The sequence below is a fragment of the Pinus tabuliformis genome, chromosome 5_2, assembly GCF_031772625.1.
Source record: "Pinus tabuliformis cultivar Carrire ecotype Pingquan chromosome 5_2, CPIR1, whole genome shotgun sequence".
NCBI lineage: Eukaryota > Viridiplantae > Streptophyta > Pinopsida > Pinales > Pinaceae > Pinus > Pinus tabuliformis.
Window position 1 is genome coordinate 925,690,285 of NC_142306.1, and position 6,448 is coordinate 925,696,732.

A 6,448-nucleotide genomic window follows, 5' to 3' on the forward strand; every position below is an offset into this window, starting at 1 on the left:
GATCCTCCTAGTCCTTTCTGCTGCTGCTCACCACCTTAGTCAAGATCCCTTCTAATGCTCTATTGGTGACTTCCACCTGCCCATTTTCTTGAGGGTGATAGGGGATGGAAGTCCTATGCTTGATCTTGTGATGAGCTAGTAGATCTTCAACCAGGTTGGATGTGAACTGGCTCCCTTGATCGGTGACCAGCTCTCTTGGATAGCCAAACTTATAGAAGATGTTTTCTCTTAGGAACTCGGCCACCTTTTCTTCTGTTGCTGCTTTGATTGCTTTAGTCTCTGCCCACTTTGTCAAGTAGTCAGTACACACAATGATGTAAGACCTTTGCCTCGAAGGAGGGTTGATTGGGCCCACAAAGTCCATGCCCCACTTCTCAAATGGCTCAAGAGTCACTTGAGGTTGGAGAGGCATCTCATCCCTTTGGGTCGGTTTCCCCATTCTTTGGCATTGATCACACTGACTGACATATCTTCTGACATCTTGATGAAGTGTGGGCCAATAGTAGCCTGCCTGCAGGATTTTGAAGGCAGTTCTCTTTGCTGCAAAATGTCCTCCACAAGGCCCATCATGACAAGTGAGGAGGATGTCAAAGACTTCCTCCTCCCTTACACAACGCCTTAAGATCTGATCGGGGCCAAGCTTGAACAGATTGCCCCCGATCCAAGTAAATGAGGCACTTTTTCTGATGATTCTGCTCTTCTCTCTTGAAGATAGGTGCGGAGGGAACTGTGCTGAAACAAGGTAGTTTGCTATATCAGCAAACCATGGAGAGAGTACTGAAATAGAAAACAGATGTTCATCGGGCATCTGGTCATCCACTGTTCCATCCTCATCTGCAGAAAAATCCAATCTAGATAAAAAGTCAGCAACAACATTTTCTCTACCTGGTTTGTCAACAATGGTCAAATCAAATTGCTACAATAAAAGTAACCATCTAATAATACGAGCATTCACATCTGGTTTATTCATTAAATATCTAATTGCAGCATGGTCTGTATGTACAAAGGTCTGGTAACCAGTAATATAATGTCGGAACTTGTTCAGCGCATGGACCACAGCCAAGAATTCTTTCTCGGTTACAGTGTAATTCAGCTCAGCTTTGGACAAGTTTTTGCTAACAAAGTAAATGGCATATGGAAGTTTTTGCTCAACTTGTCCTAAAGCTGCACCTATGGCTTTGTTCGAGGCATCAGTGTGGATGTGGAAAGGTAGGGCCCAGTTTGGACCTCTCAGAATTGGGGCTGACACCAACTTGTCCTTCAATTCATTTAAAGCCCTCTGACAATCGTCAGTCCATTTAAACTCCACATCTTTTGCCAACAGGCCAAACAATGGCGAGGCTAGCTTGCTGAAATCTTTAATGAATCTCCGGTAATATCCTGCTAATCCCAAGAAACTTCAGACATCCCTTACCTTTTGGGGAGGTGGAACCTTCTTGATGAGAGCAATTTTGTTAGGATCCACCTGTAACCCTTGGCAAGAAATGGTATGGCCTAGCACAGTCCCTTCAGTCATTAAGAATTCACATTTTTCAGGACTAAGGGACAAGTTCATCTCAATGAAATTGGTTAGGACTTTTCCCAAATTGGACAATGCTTCCTGGAAGTTGGCCCCATAAGGAGTAAAGTCATCCATATAGATTTCCACTGCATCATGGACCGGCTCCGAGAAGATGCTCAAGACAGCTCTCTGGAAGGTAGCAGGAGCATTGCATAGCCCAAAGGGAAGAACTCGGTAGGCAAAGGTACCCCAAGGACAAGTGAAGGTGGTCTTATCTTGGTCTTCCGGGCTGATTTGGATTTGGTTGTACCGGGCTAAACCCATCCAGGAAAGAGAAGAACTTCTTTCCTGCCAGTCCATCCAACACTTGATCTATGAAAGGTAGAGGGAAATGGTCTTTCTTGGTAGCTTTGTTCAGTTCTCGGTAGTCCACACAGATCCTCCATTTCCCATTTTTCTTGGGAACCAACACCAGAGGGGACACCCATTCACTATCTGAGATGGGGTAGATGAATCCTGCATCCAACAGTTTTTGCAATTCTTCCTTGACAATGTCCTTAAGAGCTGGATTCATTCTCCTCTGGGGTTGCCTAACCGGTTTACAATCCTCTTTGATGTATATATGATGGGTACAGACCAAAGGATGGACTCCTTTCATTTCCTTATAGCTCCAAGTAAAAGCATCTGGGTGGTTGGCCAACAGGCTACACAGCTCCTTTTCTTAGGAAGGAGATAGGGAGGAGCTGATCTTCAATGCTCTCTCAGGGCCGAACTCCACATTTTTTACTCTGGGAGTAACAGGGTTGGTTGTACAAAGATCCACTAAGGTGCTAGCTTGGGCATCCTCCACCGATTTTTCTAAGGGTAGTGCACTGGAAGGTGGATTCTGGATCAAGGTCTCGATCAAGTCATCCTCGGTTGGGGGGTCTCTTCTAGTGGTATCTAAGGTGCACAGAGGTGCTGAGTACACCTCGTCTTCCTCTCCTTCTTCCAACCAGAGTGGTAAGTCATGCTCTAAGGAGGGTTGGACAGGAGGGTATAGGACTAGCTGCTTGGACATGGGACCATTTTTGATGGTCATGTTTCCTGCACGACAACTTATGTAAGCATCTGCAGTAGCTAACCAAGGCCTTCCCAAAATGAGAGGATATCCAGTAAGCTTTGCCTTTGGTTGCAGAACCAGGAAGTCTGCAGGGTATTCCCAAGAGTCAATAGAGACCAAGCCATCCTCCACAATCCCTTCGGGAGTCACGGTGGAGCGATCTGCTAGTTGTAGTAATGTCGAGGTCTTCCTCAAGGAACCCTGAAGATTAAGTTTGAGCATGGTATCCCTGGTCATCACATTAATGGCAGCCCCCAGATCAATCAAGGTGTGAGGTATGATGGTGCCATTGATGTGTAGATCTACTACAGGACTTCCAGGATCTAGGTACTTTGGGCAGATGACTTGCCCTAGCATAAGGTCAGATAGTTGTCCTATGACATTAATGGTTGAGGCATCTTTCTTCCGCCTACCTGGGTGTTTGAAGCACTTTTCCTTAACCAGTTTGTTGTATATTGGCACATCCTTGATGGCTTGGAGGAGTGGAATTTTCACACACAACTGCTTGAGCTCACCCAGAAGCTCATCCTCCTCTGGGTCAGGTTGTGTGGTGGCTGTTAGTCTCTCAGGAAAGGGTGGAATAGCCTTTGGTTCACTTTCCTGTTTATCTTCCTCATCCTCTGGGGGAGGAGGTTGGCGATCTGGTAGAGTCTTTCCAGATCGAAGATTGATCTCCTGGATCTCCACAGCATAGGTAGGGCATGAGGTTTCCCCAGTGTATACCTATTGGGCCTGTCTATTATTGGGGTTCGGGTTCGGTTGAGCAGGCATTTGAGGTTGCCTTGGAGGAGCAGGAGGTAATGGCTGAGGTTGAACTGGTGGTGGAGGCAAGATGGCAGGAGGAGTGTTTTATTGGGGCCTCCACCCCGACTGAGGTGCATTCCATTGAGGCTGAGGTTGGGCATGCAAATGGTATGAATGAGAAGTAGGTTGAGTAGGGTACTGAGGTGGATAAGACCATGGAGGAGGCATGGACCAGGAAGGATGAGCAGGGGGACCCCAGGAAGGCATAGGAGTCGATTGATTGGGGTTGTAACAAGCTGGAGGTGCCCCTTGCATTCCCTGCTGATAAGGTCTAGATCCTTGTGGCCTCCTTTGGTTGAGGTAATAGAGAGGTTCAGTGGGACCTTCTGTCCCTTGGTACATGGCTTTAAACCCAGGTAAGGTTGGACACTGATTTGTGGGATGGTCCTCCTCACAAACAAAACACACTTCAACCGAATGCAATGGGAATTCGTTCTTAGGGTGTCTCCTTGTGCACCTAGGGCAGAAGACAGCCAAGGCTCTCTCAGCTTCCTCTTTCTTTTGCTGGATCCTGAATGTGTCCAGCTGCATGGCAATGATCTGTCTCACCTCACTCTTGAGATCTTCTAATTGATTTGCAAGCTCATGTTTGGAGAAAGGGACACTGGTTGAGAGGAGGTTTCCTCTACCTTGTTTCCGAGCTGCCCTGGAGTGGTTTCTAAACACAGTTTTGATGTCCTCATAAGGCAGTTGGTAAATGTCCCCCCCAGCTAACATGTGAAGGGTATCCAAGAGGTCTTCAGGGACTCCTCGGAGCAGGACCAACTTGAGGGATTCAGGGTCAAGTGTGCACCTGGCCCGCTTATAGCTTAGTTGGAACCTCTCCTCATAATCCTCTAAGGACTCATCATTTCCCATGGTCATCCGAAAGATTTCTCCCTTGGTTTCCTTAGACCTACAATAATCCCTGTACTTGGTATTGAAAGCTTGCTGCATCTGAGCCCAAGTGGTGATACTATTCCTAGGTAATCCCATGAACCAGCGCAATGCTGCATCCTTAAGAGTTGAAGGGAAGAGTTTCAGCTTTTGCTCATCTTCAGTATAGTCATAGGTTCTACAAAGGACAGCAAACTCAAACAGGAAGGTATCAGGATCTTCAGTAGTCAGTCCATGAAAGTGAGGTAAGGCGGAGGGGCTAATGTTCTTCATTTTCATCTCTCCATTGGTCTCTCGGATGGGGAAGGCACCTTCTATTCTCTCATCTTCTCTTCTATTGTCAACCATAGCTTCAAATGGAGTGGTCTCTAACTCTTCTTCTTCTATAGGATCTTTGTCTATCTCAGGATGTTCACCTATAGGTTCTTCTGGGTCACTGTCACCAAAGAAGAGAGAAGGGTGACTCAGTGATGTGGTGGGGGTGTTTGGTAGGAATTTGCCTGATCTATCTCGGTTCCTACGAGGCATGAAATGGAAAAGGCTTTCTTTTTCTTTTGATTGCTTTTGTTTTTTCTCTTTTGGTACCTGCAAAACTGAAACAGATTGATCTACAACTAACTATAAAAGATACAGAATTAAACTGAAAGCAGGAAAGAACTAATCTACTTTGCTCAAATGAAATTGCAAGAATGGAAATGCTAGTCTATGCTTGCAGAAAGGAAATGCTAATCTATGAAAGCAGAAAATGCTAATCTATGAAAGCAGGAAATGCTAATCTATGAAAGCAGGAAATGTCTATGCTACTTTTGCAGAATGGAAATGAAATAAACTACTTAGCAGAAGGTAAGAGTAAGGAAATAGAAGAAAAGCAACAATTACTAATACTCTGACGCTTCCCCGGCAACGGCGCCAAAAATATGGTGGTCTCCAGTATTGTAGCAATAATGCTACAACTCCTAGAGCTCCCTATCTCTCATTTTATCAACCCGGTAGTTCGTACAAACTTGGAAGCGACGGTGTTGTATGCACAAGTACTAGCTCTTGTCGCAGCTGTCACTTGGTCATCTGGCACAAGTCCGCTAGGGCTCAAGCCAACTTCTATATGCTCTCAGAAGAAGCTTTATGAGTGATGGACAAAAGCTATCTCGAAGGAAGCTAACCTACTTTGCAAAAAGGAACTGAAAGCCAACAAAGCATGGAAACCCTAATAAACCCTAATTTGACTAGCTTGACCCTTACAATGCAAAAATGTGAATGAAACTTCTACTAATGATGCCATTACTTGCAGTGAGTGGAAATACATGAATCTAAGCTACTTGCATCCGAAAATACATGTTTTTGTATTTTTTCATTAAGGTGTTGGATTTATTGTGATGGTGCTTTTGATTAGGGTTTGACTGTGCAGGAGCGGTTCGAAGGGAAGGAAAGCATGGGAAAGGTCAGGGGGCTAGGAGAGGTCCCAAAGGATCCTTAGCATCAGTCTACAGAAGTCTACAACGTTTGGATGCTCGGAAACCAAGTTTGCAGGCTCCTACAGGATGTCTGCAGGGGATCCTACAGGAAACTCAGGGATTTCTACAGGAAGTCTGTGAAATTCTACAAGATGTGCTGTAAGTGGAAGTTTTGGGAGATGGTGAAGTGATGGAGTGGTATGGGAGGATAGGTGAGATGGAGATGGAACTGGTGATGGCTCAAGAGCAGAGAAGTCAGATGGAGAAAGAGTGCATGCAGTGGGTTGATGGCTGGAAGGATGGGATCAACGAAAGGTTAAGTAAATGGAGCTACGTGAGTAATGGAAGAGCTGGAAGGTAAACGAGCTGAACAGAGGTCGGTTGAGTGGCTTTAGGTGTGGTTGACAAGAAGAGGAAGGTAATGGAATGGTGTGGAGCAGTGTAGATGAAACAAATTGTCTATGAATGTCACCAAAAACGAGAACTCTTTAACCTATGTTAACTGTGCTATTTTGAACCAATGAACAGCAGTGCAATTTGTGAAAGAAACTCGTGCATGGAAGTGGAATGAAGAAGTAATGATCAAGACCAAAGTGCATGGATGGATCTACGACTAAAGTAACTGTTGCAGCTTGCATGGACGTGAAAAGAACTGCATTTGGTTTTGGTGGTTGGTTCAGACTACACCCCAATCCCTAACAGAGATGGTAGTGA